Source organism: Miniopterus schreibersii, assembly GCF_964146895.1.
Source record: "Miniopterus schreibersii genome assembly, chromosome: 10".
Classification (NCBI taxonomy): Eukaryota; Metazoa; Chordata; class Mammalia; order Chiroptera; family Miniopteridae; genus Miniopterus; species Miniopterus schreibersii.
This window is the reverse complement of record NC_138110.1, coordinates 10,673,369-10,685,399: the sequence shown is the minus strand read 5'-3', so window position 1 is coordinate 10,685,399 and position 12,031 is coordinate 10,673,369. Positions and strand designations below refer to the sequence as shown.

General features: G+C 41.4%; 1 protein-coding gene and 1 pseudogene across 6 annotated transcripts in view; both read left to right on the top strand.

The window, feature by feature from the left end:
* ABHD12 (abhydrolase domain containing 12, lysophospholipase) overlaps positions 1-12,031 on the top strand; it is a 60,530-nt gene that overhangs the window by 1,033 nt on the left and 47,466 nt on the right. Inside the window, exon 3 of one of the 5 annotated variants that reach the window (XM_081148720.1) lies at positions 190-255. The exons of the other annotated variants lie outside the window; for them this stretch is intronic. The gene's annotated coding sequence lies outside the window, so the exon portion shown is untranslated. The remainder of the gene's footprint in view (positions 1-189; positions 256-12,031) is intronic. 5 annotated transcript variants of the gene reach the window in all.
* Positions 5,923-6,224, top strand: LOC308562773 (small ubiquitin-related modifier 2 pseudogene; annotated as a pseudogene). Its single transcript has one exon. The product of its transcript is annotated as a small ubiquitin-related modifier 2 pseudogene (transcript).

The window sequence follows — 12,031 nt, the reverse complement described above, 5'->3', positions numbered from 1 at the left end:
ATTTACCCTCTTGAGCGTCTCCTTGGGAATCTCCGTAATATCGGGAAATCGTGTAGTTTTGTTTTCTCTTTGCGTAGACCGTAGATGAGTACGTTTATGTAAAACTGATTTTAAAATTGAGATTGTATATTTAACACGACCAAATTTCTCTCTCATAAGCTGGTTTCTTAATTATCTGGCTGTTTGTAGGACATATCATTCATGGCAGTTTTGAAGTCCTGACGTTTCATGGTGTTGGAAGAAGTATGTTCTCAGGTGCTGTATCAGTCATTTCCTTCAGAGTGAACTGGAATGCCTGTAATTGACACTGGCCACTTCATTGTAAAATACTTATTCAAATAGCCCCTAAAAACATCAATTGCCTAAAAGATCATTACATTTAAAATATGAATATTTGGAAAATAGAAACATTTCTCCAAATAACTCCTTCAAAATTCAGCTTCACTTTTTAAAAGATCATGAAATTAAACTATAGACTCTAAGTAAGTGCTTCCCACAATCCTCCCAGAAGGAAAGGACATTTTTGTTTTTGTCTAAAATTAGCAACTGGTCAATATCTTTAGTGAAACCAGTGTGTTCTTTCTGTGGAAAGGTTTATCTGCAATAAAAATTCAAGATTACCTTTAGTGCACTTTTGTTATCAGGCTTGTCATAACACTTATCTAGGTTGGGAAATTCTTCCTTTAAAGAAATCAGATCGCCCAGCCAGGCGTGGCTCAGCGGTTGAGCATTGACCTAGGATCCAGGAGATCGAGGCTCCATTCCCGTTCAGGGCACATGCCCGGGTTGTGGGCTCTATCCCCAGTTGGGGGTGTGCAGGAGGCAGACCATCAAGGACAACTCTCTCATCATTGATGTTTTACCTCTCTCCCTTTCCCTTCCTATCTCTGAAATCATATATATAAAAAGAAATCAAATCATGATGCACAGTAATGTTTAGAGAAACAATGCTAGCCTGACACCTTCCTTGAAAGATGTACTGTATTAAAAGGATTTGTATGGGGGACAAAGAGACATTCAAGTGGTGCTCATGTCCTTGATTGAACAAAAGGCTGTTAGGGAGATAAAAAGAAAACAGAGGGCAGAAAAGCCAAATTTGTGTGTTATACCATGGCTTCCTTCCCTGTTGCCTATAACTCTCCTGGACATTGTCCTGCTTCGTTTTCTCTTCTGTCTGGGTCTCTGCTCAACTTTCACCTCCTCAGAGAGGCCTTCTCAGACCAGTACATCCAAAATAGCTTTCATTCCACCTTAATCCCCTTTTTCTGTTTATTTTTCATTGCATTTATCCCTTACCTAACCTTGTAATTGCCTGCATACTTGACTTGCTTTGTGGATTGTCTCCTCCCTTACAAGAATGAGAGCAGGGACTTTGTTTTCTCCATCTCTAATCTCCAGTGCCTTGCACATAGCAGATAGGAGAAAATACTTGTTGAATGAATGACTAAGATAAATTCCTAGAAGTGGAAGTGCTTGGCCAAGGTTGTATGTTAACTTTGAAAGGTAATGCCAAAGTGCCCTCCAAAGAAGTTGTGATTTGTAGCTCCCTCCAGCAGTGTCAGCTGCCTCCCTGAAAATTGATAGTACCAGATATTTTTATCTTTTCTATTTGATGAAAATGGCATCTGATTTGTAGCTTTAATTTGCATTTCTTAATTGTGAGGAGGCAAGTTTTGTGTGCTTTTATAAACTATTATGTACCTTTGGGATTATTTACATCTTTCAAGACCCTTCTTTGTTTTGGTCCTATACATTTCTTTTAACTCTCTATTGTGTACATGTTCAAATATACAAAAGTAAGGAAGACAATGTAATGAACCTCCATGTATCCATCACTTCATTTCAACAGTTTTCCATATTCGTCTATCTTGAATCATTTATCCCTCCTCCTCTCCATTTTTTGCAGGAGACTAGACTATTTTAAAATAAGTGATTTCATCTGTAAATATTTCATAGTATGTCTTGAACAAATAAGGACTTTTTGAGATATAAATAACACCAATGCTATCATATTTATCAAAATTAACAATTTATTATCTGTAATTTAATATTATCTAATATTCAGTCTACATACATCTTCCCAATTGTCTGAGGAAAGTCTTCTTTAGGTTGGCTTGTTTTAAAACCCTGTACATTTCTTAAGTTTATTCCTAGTTGTTTTATCTTTTTTGTTATTTAAAATAGGATCCTTTCTTATATTACATATTCTTATTAGTTGTCATTTAATAATTTTATAATTAGCAGGTTACATAATCTTAATTTCTAGTAATTTTTGCAGTTCTCTTGGATTTTCCAGGTATATTATCTTGTCAGCTGCAAACAATAAGAATTTTGCCCCTTCTTTTCTAATTTATATGTCTCTTGTTTCTTTTTCTTTTTTTAACATATCTTTATTGATTTCAGGGAGAGGGAGGGAGAGAGATAGAAACATCAATGATGAGAGAGTCATTGATCGGCTGCAGCCCGCAACCCGGGCATGTGCCCTGACCGGGAATCGAACCTCAATCGCCTGGATCCTAGGTCGATGCTCAACTGCTGAGCCACGCCCGGCCGGGCTCTTGTTTCTTTTTTTTATTGAATTTGTATTTCCAGAACAAGGTTAAATAATAAGGATGATACTGGGTACTCCTGTCTTGTTCCTGACTTTAATGACAATGCTTTTAGTGTTTTTGCCACACTAGTTATTTTGCTAAGGGATGTGTTGCCGCTGTTTTTGAATCAAAAATGGTTGTTGAATTTTATCAAATGCTGTTTTAGCATCTATGAAAAAATCATATAGATTTTCTCCCTTCATTTCAGTTACAGTAATAGATTTTATATTACTGAATCATCAGTGATAACTCTGTTATTGTGTAGTCAGTTACATTCTATTTCTTTTACTTGGTAGTTTGTTATTTTTGAGACTGGTCTGTAGTTTTATTTTATTTTTTCCTTTTTTTAATTAAATATATCTTTATTGATTTCAGAGAGGAAGGGAGAGGGAGAGAGAGAGAAACATCAATGATGAGAGAGTCGTCGTTGTTTGGCTGCCTCCTGCATGCCCTCAACTGGGGATTGAGCCCGCAACCCAGGTATGTGTCCCTACCAGTAATCGAACCTCGATCTCGTGGATCCTAGATTGATGTTCAACCGCTGAGCCACTCCTGGCAGGGCTGTAATTATATTTTTAATGCCATCTTTATCAAGTTATTTTAGTATTTTATATAGCTTTATTAAAAGCTTTCTTTTTCTCTCCTTTAGTTTAAATACTTTAAAAACTACTTGTTTCTTTAAATTTTGGTAGAATTTCCCTATAAAACTACCTAAGCCTGGTATTTTTTAGAATATAGGCACATTAATAATTATTACAGTTTCTTTTCTGGGTTCGTTTTGGTGATTTATATGTTCATAGAAAATCATTAGTTATGTCCAGATTCCCCCCCCCCCCACCACCACCTTTCTTTCCCCCTTGATTTAGACTAGGCGTCAATGTAGGAAACATTCAAAAAGAATTTTTGTGAGTTTATTTGAGCCAAACTGTTGACAATTGCGACACTTGCCAGGACGCTAAATCTCAAAGGATTGAGATAGTGCTCCAGAAAATGGCAGTTTTGTACCTTCCTTTATACATTACAATCAAGGGAGAAGATGCAGGTGGGTTACTTAAAGTCCATTGGTAATAGATTAGGGAGGTGGAAGAAAGCAAAGCGGGGAAATCTTGGATTGGATGAAAAGTAAAATGGTAGACAAACACAACTTTTACAGGGGTGGGTACAGGATAGTTAACAGTGAACAGTTATCATGATAACAATAACAATGAGAGGATCTGTGGTCTTTGCCTTGGTGCATTAGTTGTGCTCTGAGGGGGTCTGGAAAAAAGAGGTGTTACCCTGACATTCCAAGGGAATGTTATTGTAGATGCAAAAGGCTGTAGACTGGCTTATTTAAGATAAAGATTGACTTTTGTGAGGGAAGATTCTAGCCTAGGATGCAACTACCTGTCATAAGTTGCTTTCAGTTTTAATTTCAGACCATCCTTTGTGGTTACTTTAGATCTCTGTGTTTACAAGGCCACCACACAGGCCTTCCCTGAGCTTGTCAGGTTAGCATGTGGCACATTTTCGTCCATACAGGTAATATATCTAATACATACATATGCACTTGTTACCAGAGAAAGCAGTGGACCAGATTTCCCAGACACGAGTGGGCATGAAGTTCTTGGGGTACCTCTGAAATAAGCATTTTCAGAAGCCCCCATGGGAGAACAAGATGTGGTAAAAGGCTTTATTTGCGTGGAGTTACATTCCTTGGGTTGTAAAGTCCCATGTCCCTTAAACCAGTCCTGAAAGAGGTGTAGCTGGGATTCCAGTAAAGCTGAAAGGAGGGCCAGTGTCCAGAGTGTCCATTCCATGTTGCAGCTGGGGTCTAGTACAGTATTAAACTAATTAAAGTCCATTAGTCCATTGTGTGGGTCCCGTACGGCTGCGAGCCACAGGGGCATGAGGGAGTGCAGCCCCTGCAACAAGAGAGCCAGGAGTCTGGCCTGCAAGAGCAAAGAAAGGGAACTTCCTTTGTTTAGAAGTTTTAAATATTCAGGTTTCCACCCTTGCAGTGGCCAAGCCTATTCTAGACAATTACCTGTTCCCAGGTGTGATAGACAACCACCTTCCCACATCACTTAGACCTGACTGGGCATGCGTCCAAACTGCCTTTGTCCAGCCCCTTCACCCATCGATCAGCAGGGAACAGACTTGGAGATTGTTAACTTACAGCTTTCTAACAAAGCTGTATAAATGGCATGCCTATATTATCTAGTCTTCCCTTTACTCCTTTCCTCTTAAATAATAACCAGATTATTACAACGGTATCACACTGACGTGGATTTCCCCAAAGAGAAAAAAATTTCCCCAAAGTAAGTTTGTTAATTCTGGGAGGCCGGGATGATGCTGAGGGCTGCAGAGAAGTGGTGAGAACATGTTCTGTCTGAAGAAGACAGCATCTACTGCCTTCTCTCCTATTGTCTGGCAGGAATATGGGCTCAGGGTGGCCAGATCTTCCAGTCTCTCCAGAAGACTAACTGTGTGTGTGTGTGAGTGAACTCTGAGTTTTTATTTTTATTTATTTTTTAATCCTCACCCAAGGAGTGAGGATATTTTTTCCATTGATTTTTTGAGAGAGTAGAAGGTGAGAGAGAGAGGAACATCCATGTAGGAGAGACACATCAATTGGTTACCTCCTGCACGCCCCCAACTGGGGTGGGGATCGAATTCGCAACCCTCTGGTGCCTAGGCTGATGCTCTAACCACTGAGCCTTGCCAGCCAGGGTGATCTCTAAGTTTTTAAACATTGGTTACTGATTAAGATGAAAACCAACGACTTTCGAGGCCAAAATAAACCCAGTTGTGTTTTATTTTTTAATTTCTGGATTTAAGGGTTATTTTTAAAGGTAAATGTTTAACTCATACAACAACCCTGCACTCCACGAGTGGAGAAGCTAGATATTAGTTTGCTTGCACAGTGTCTGCTATGAGGAAGGGCTTGGCAAACTAGAGATTTTGTGGACCTTTCATGTTCTTTTCAGTAGCCCTGGAGTTCTTGGGAATAAGCATTAAAGGCATAAGTGCTTGAAATTGTTCGGAATGTGTGTGTTTCAGTCAGCTAGTCTTTAACGTTCAATTTCTAGCCCTCAGGCCAGATCTGCTGGATGGCTGTGGTAGTTGGGCTGCATGGGAGGGTTCATAGCTGTCAACTAGGACACATTCCAACCTGTGAAGAATTTTTGTGAGTTTATTTGAGCCAAACTGTTGACAATTGCCTGGAAGTAAAATAGCGGACAACGTGCGCACGCCTCCCTCCTACACAGCTACCGCCTCCTTCTGCCACTCCCGGTGCTGCTTGTGTGCTCCTTTGGTGCTGACCTGATGCCTCTTTTGTGAACGGCAGCTGAGGAGACTCCAGCACTTGCCATGGCTGACGAAAAGCCCAAGGAAGGAGTCAAGACTGAGAACAACGATCATAGTAATTTGAAGGTGGCAGGCAGGATGGTTCTGTGGTGCAGTTTAAGAGTAAGAGGCATACAGCACTTAGTAAACTACTGAAAGCCTACTGTGAACGACAGGGTTTGTCAGTGAGGCAGGTCAGATTCCGATTTGACGGGCAGCCAATCAATGAAACATAAGCCTGCACAGTTGGAAATGGAGGAGGAAGACACAATTGGTGTATTCCAGCAGCAGACAGATGTCTAGTGAAGGGGAACCTGCCGCTTTACTCCAGAACTCTGTTCCTCAGAGTTAGAAACCCACAACTGATTGCACCACATCCTGACGACTGCAGTATAGTTTTCTCTATTCGTTCATTTTTCCCTTCCCCATTCCTTTATTGTACATAAAGTAACTGATGTATGTGCACAAGCATTTGCTTTTTTTTTTTTAACTAAATGGCCAATGGTATGTTTTGATTGACATCAAATGGAGATGGGATGGGGGAAAATACTGGTTCTGTGAAAATACCCCCATTCTCCATTAGTAGCATGCTCATTCAGCTCTTACCTTTATATTGCAGTAAGTTATTTTGCTCTCACTGTTTAACAAAAAAAGAACAACATAAAAATCCTTGCATACCTTGTTTGATTGGAGAATTTTAATGTTTTTCATTTATCATTGTAAAACCAAGGACAATTTTATAACTTTTTTGTATGTAGCGGTTACATGTAGGGCAATCTGTCTTTAAGGAGGGTTAAATTACTCTAAAAAAATGAATCCTAGATAGTTTTCCCTTCAAGTCAAGCATCTTGTTTAAATAAACTTCTTGTTTAAAAAAAAAAAAAAAAAAAAATCTCAACGGATTGAGATAATGCTCCAGAGAATGGCTGTTTTATACATTACACCTTATTTTATACATTACAATCAAAGGAGATGACTAAGTGGATTTCATGAAATCCACTGGTGATAGGTTAGGGAGGTTAGAGTAAGCAAATCCAGGTGGGTAACCTCTGGGATTGGATGAAAGGTAAAATGATAGACACACATCTTTTATATAAGTGGGTCCAGGATAGTTAACAGTCAGCAGTTAGCATGATAAAACAATTGAGGATTTGTGGTTTCCATCTTGGTGCATTAGTTGTGCCCTGAGGGGTTTGGAAAAAGGGAAGCTACCCTCACATTCCAAGGAATGTTACCATAGATGAAAAAAGACAGTAAGACAGGATTAGTTAAGGTAAAGATTGACCTTTGAGAAGATTCTAGCCTAGGATGTGACTGTGCACCATAAACTGCTTTTAGTTAAAAAAATTTTAATTTCAGACCATCCTTGGTGGTTATTTTAGGTCTCTGAGTTTGCAAGGCTGCTATGCATTCCTTCCCTGAGCTTGTCAGTTTTCATATGTGGCCCCTTTTCATCAACATAGCATTGACCCTCGCATGTAAACACAGAAGAACTGAGATATCACCTTGCTTCCTCCTTGATCCAAAGGAAGGGACTTCATCTAGGGCTGCTAATGGCTTCACTGTAACCCAGAAAGGTGGGTGACTGAGGTTAACATCTGTCTTCTTCAACATTAACCTTCCTGAGGGTTAATATTAAGCTCACTTTCTAAGCCTCTCTTTTTCCTTTCTTTATCCAACGAGAAGTTGAGAGTATGTTCTGAGCTAGCTTTTGTAGTTAAGATCTGCTTTTTCCCATCCTCCTGTCCTCTTACTCCCCCAGAATATAGTTTGTGCCTGGACTGTGACAAGCAAGGGTAAGCTTTGTTATGGAGCCTCAGCAGGGGCCTCTTGTTGGGTCCATCTCTTCCCAGTTGTTGTTGATCTTATCAAAATGAGATTGCAGGCCTCTTGGACTTGGCTCTTTGTTTGCATTTCCATCTTCTGTAGGACTCTGTGTCCTGTATGTGTGCTTACTTCCCAGTTCTTTTCAGCCATTGTGTATTCTTCCCCTCTCAAGGGAGTGTCTGTCTTCTGCAGTAACTTTGGGCAGACACTGCTCAAATGTGGGAAATATATTGGGGTAGATTAAAAGCTCCTGAAGATACTATCATGGAGATAGCCTTAGAAAGAGGTATAGAAGATGGCCCAGCTTCTCAGGGTTATGCTGACAGTGACAAAAATGGGATGCTGTTCCAGACTTCTGGTCCTCCTTCCCCCATCAGAGCCCTTTTCTTTCCGAGATGAAGTCAGTAAAAAGAAAATTTTCTGTAATAGGATCTTGAAAACTGACAGTTTACGTAAACGCTCTTCACCCAGAGATGGTGCCTACAGAACTTGGGTGTCAGTGTGGGTTTATGCTTTGCCAGGGAATTCTTTCAGCATGGAGAGTAGGTAAGTCATTTGTCTCATCCTGAACAGAAATCTGGACTGGCATTGAGGATAGGGGATGCCAGCATAGGGAAGAACAATAGCTAGGAAGCCTTGACTATGATGTCCAGTTAGCAGAGAGACTCATTATTTAGGGTTGGTGCCCATTGTGGTATCATTCGCTGTTGTAGAGGAAAGCTTGCATAGATATAACTGAGCCCCACATGAGTGTTTTCAGATTCTGTGTCTAGGAGTGAGTTGCTTAACTTTCTGAGTGTGTTACTTCCTCTGTCATATGGGGATAAAAATATCTTCCCTGTAGGATTGGGGTAAGGCTGAGATGTATCAAAGAGCCGGCACACGGTGAGGCACTCCTTCAGTGTCATCTTCTACTATGGTCACTCCGTGATTATTACTAATATTATTAATTGGAAGTATTGAGAAAGCTCTGTTAACTTGGGTCAGGAAGCATTTACCTCCCTAGCTGGTTTGGCTCAGTGGTTAGAGCACCAGCCTTCAGACCGAAGAGTCCCAGGTTCGATTCTGGCCAAGGGCACGTACCTCGGTTGTAGGCTCAATCCCCGGCCCTGGTCGGGATGCGTGTGGGAGGCAACCAATTGATGTGTCTCTCTCACATCGCTGTCTCTCTCTCTCTCTCTCTCTCTCTCTCTCTCTCTCTCTCTCTCTCTCTCTCTCAAAAAGCAATGGAAAAAAATCCTCAGGTGAGGATTAAAAAAGAAGAAGCAGCATTTACCCCTCCCCACCTTTTTTTGCCCCAAAACTGGTATAGTATGTCTTAGCCAGTTTTCATGCTTATACTGTAGTTGTTTTCATGATTAATTAACATATTTGTTGGTATTAGAACAATTTTAAACAATACTGTTTCGTTATTCAACACTTTCTTTCACCTGTTCATTTAGCTGAGTTTGAGTACCTATTATGCACAGTTCTAAGTGCTGAGACTGCACCAGTGGATGCAGGTCATGTCTTATGGACTTTATATTCTGGTAGGGAAGACAGGTGACAAATAATTACATGCTGTGTCAGGTGCTCAGGGTCTGGAGGAGAAAAGTAAAGCCAGTAAGGAGCAGCTGCTGTATGTGCATGGTTTGGGCAGTAGAAAGCCTTTCTGACAAGGAGACATTTGAATGGAATCCACTGGCTGCTTTAGTACAGAGGAATATCATTACCATGTCACTCTGACCGCTCTGACGAGGACAGACTGGAGGGACAGAGGGAGCAGGGGGACCAGTTAGGAGTCATCCAGGCAACAGATGATGGGGGTTTAGGCCTGGGGTAGCTGTAGAAGTGAGAAGTGTTGCATTCTGGATCTGCTTTGAAGTAGATGTCAACAGGATTTGCTGATCAATTAGTATGAAAGAGCAGGGAGTGTCAGGATTCACCAGCTCTCTTCTGAGCAACAGGAAGAATGGCACTACCGTGTGCTGAGATGGGGTGATTGTGGGAAGAGCAGGTGCTTTGCGGCATAATGAGTTTTGTTTGGGCATAGTGAAGTGCTTATTAAATGTTCAAGTGGAGTAGATAGGAGGAGTTGGAATTAAGGGAGAGTTAGAGCAACATCTGACCGTTAGCCTATAGATGGTGTTCAGAGTCTGACGGGGGTCATAGGCTGAGCCCTGGGCCCTGCATGGTTAGCGGCTGAGACAGGAGACTCGAGCTAAGGAGACCTGAAGGGGGGAGTCGGAAGGAGAGCTAGGAGGAAGGGGTCGAGGCAGCCACTTGAAGAAAGCCTGTTGCAGAGGAAAGCAAGATCTGCCATTGGATTTGATGACATGGAGTCAAGTGTGGCTAATTAGAGTGGTGGCAGTAAGAGCCTGATATAGTAGCTCAAGGGAGAGGCAGAGAGAAGTGTAGCTTTTTCAAGGAGTTTTGCCATAAAAGGGAACAGAAGTAAGCAAGTAGCTGGAGTGGGGGGAAGTTTCTGACCAGTGTTGCTAGAGGCCTTGGTATTCTCATGGGGACAGTCCAGTAGGGGAAAAACTGGCTCTGCAGGCTCTGTGGGTGTGGTATCTCTGCGACCCAGAGTACCAAGGCCAAGTGAAGGGTCCCCAGACAGGAACGCAGGCCAGAGATGCTGTGGAAGGTTCAGGGATTTGTTTGGGAAGCATCGGAAGTTCTCTCCTGGTTACTTCTGTTTTCTCTGTGAAATAAGAGCAAGGTCACCTGCTGAAAGGAGAAAAGTTCTTTCCCTTTCAGTTCTCTGTGTGGGCTCAGTCTTAGTTCTCTGTTCTGGACCTGATCATACATTTCCTACCACATTTGCTAAATTCTCATTAACATGAACAATCAAGCTGCTTAGTAAAGACTCTTCTTTCTGACATGTAATGTTTCAAAAATGGATGACAAAAATGTTTCCCATAGGAAGTCATTTCATCCATGACTTGCAGAGTATCCGAGAAGCCATGCATGTTTTGCACAGTACTGCCCCGGTCTGGGGCACCTGAGCAGGAAGACAGCAGCTCTACGAGGTCCCTGCACAGTCCCAGCGTGGAAGGGATTTAGAGCTGTATTTGGGGTGAGGGTGGGAAAAAGATCAACATGAACTGAGGTCAAGAGAGTGATTATGTGGGACCTAGGTAGATTCTTACCTCAGATTTTGCTAATATACAAATTCTAAGTTTCTAAATAGAACTTGTCTTGAGATGGTACTTGTGGACTTCACTTGTCGTTACCCGGTGTGATCTGTTTACCAGGTATGGAAGTGTCCTGAGAAGGTAAAAAGAGGAGCGGTTAGGTGGCTATCAGTGTGAGGAGTTTCAGAAGATGAATGCTTTCCATTTTGCAAAGATGAAGACAGAGAAGGGTGTCAGTGAAGGAATACAAGCACATCTCAGGAATGCTAGAATTTAGGGTAAACTATTCTTGAAGCTTGAAAGAAGTTGCCCTGAGCTTTAAGGTAAAGAAAAAGTTCAAATCGTTTTCAGTTCTTAGCAGACTTGTGGGATCTCCACGTAAGACTTAGATATATTAACCGAATTATTCATAATGGGAAGGGGAGAATGTATAAAGTCAAAGCAGGTCATTTTGATGCCGTAGTTCAAGGCCTTAAAAGAAATATATGGCTTTTAATCTTCATCTGTTTTCTTCTCCTAATAATGTGTACAACAGAGACTCCCAACACTTCTCATCCTGATTTGTGCCATCCTGGTCCTGGAATATCATGTTATTTTTACCTGAAAGTGGCCACGTCATTGCCAGGTGTTCAGCAAGCAGTTACCGTGCCAACAGAGGCCATCCTTGGCACTAGGATGTAAAGAAAAAAGACAGTACCTTGGCCCTGGCTGGGCCGCTCAGTTGGTTAGCGTGTCATCCCAGTACACTAAGGTTTGAACTCTGGTCAGGGCACATACAAGAATCAACCAGTGAGTTCATGGATAGGTGGAACAACAGGTCGATCTCTATCTCTCTCTTTCTCTCTTTCTCTCTCTCTCTCTCTCTCTTTCTCTTTCTCTCTCTCTGTGTGTCTCTCTCAAATTAATGAATTTTTTAAAATTCAGAGGAAGAAGATGGTGCCTATCCCCAGGGAATCTGTTGTTTATCCATTTTTATATATGGCAGCTGTCAGCTCTTAATGCTCAAATGTTTTAATTATGTCTATAGTAGAGGCGAAATTCAGGGATGGCTGGAGATGGTTAGTCTGACCTCACATTGATCCTTTGTTGCTCTTTTTTGCGTGCTGATTTTCTTCAGAGTATCTCATGTTTTATACTCCCACTTCATCCCTAGAATATCAAGGATTC